General features: G+C 35.6%; 1 protein-coding gene across 1 annotated transcript in view; it reads right to left on the bottom strand.

The window, feature by feature from the left end:
• Positions 1–1,013, bottom strand: part of prkg2 (protein kinase cGMP-dependent 2) — a 27,801-nt gene that overhangs the window by 19,934 nt on the left and 6,854 nt on the right. The gene's annotated exons all lie outside the window — the stretch shown is intronic.

Raw genomic sequence — 1,013 nt, 5'->3', positions numbered from 1 at the left:
GTGTATTTAATAGATAAATAATGGACTACGGTTGTGGTACACTTGATAACACACTGTGTCTGGGTGACTGTATAAACGTATAAACCAGAAGAATTTATACTGTATACACCTGCCAAGAATACTTTTTACTGGCCAAAATAATTATAATTTTCAAACAATAAAAAAAGTTAACCTTTCAAAAGAGTAAAAAGATTTGCAAAAGTTGAGACGCTATTAATCTGTGTAGAGCATTGGAACCAGTCAAAAGCTTGCTTGTTGCAGAGCTGCTGTCTGATTTGATTGGCTTGTGGTCAGAGAGGCTGTACAGTAGCCAGCTAGTAAGGGCAAGCTTTGAGAACGTACAAAAAACCTAAATAGTCGTAAGAGCATCTTAAAAAGCTACATGCTGGTGTGGCAGGTGACTCTGTTATTCCTGCCAAATTTCCAGCCCTCCAACTCTGCAGTCTGCACAATTTCAACTCAATAATTGGTCACTTAAAATTCAGTCAAATGTAAGATAATACCCAGATGGAAAAGATACACATGGATAAAGAGATGAAAAAATAAATCCTCAGGTTGATTCACAAGTTTCTCTACTTCTCTATTTCTATTTCTTCTTCTAAAAGATTGTTTTATACCAGAATGAGACCTAAGCATGAGATTTAGGGTTTGTAAATTTTCCATAACTACACTGAAAGAAATGTTTACTTCTCCTTGCTTCTGTTTTCTAGTCAGGTAACCAACAAACAGCAACGGTTGGTTTACACGTGACTTCAGATTGATTATGGAGTCAAACATTTTATATCTCTGCATGAGATTAATGAGAATACAACAAAAACAGATTTTTGTTTATTGGAAACAAGATTAAGAATATTGTGTGCAGGCTCTCTAATGAAATCTAAATGTAGCACAAATTTGACGTTTCCATCCACTATTGTACTGGTTGATGGAGATAAGCTCCAGTCAAGTGTTATTATAGCGTAGAAGAAGAGGGCACAGATGACCTAGTTAAAAGAGCACCAGTCAAACCTTAA

Source organism: Morone saxatilis, unplaced genomic scaffold (assembly GCF_004916995.1).
Source record: "Morone saxatilis isolate NCDOM2014 unplaced genomic scaffold, NCSU_SB_2.0 Contig16, whole genome shotgun sequence".
Lineage (NCBI taxonomy): Eukaryota > Metazoa > Chordata > Actinopteri > Moronidae > Morone > Morone saxatilis.
This window is presented reverse-complemented; position numbering and strand designations above follow the sequence as displayed.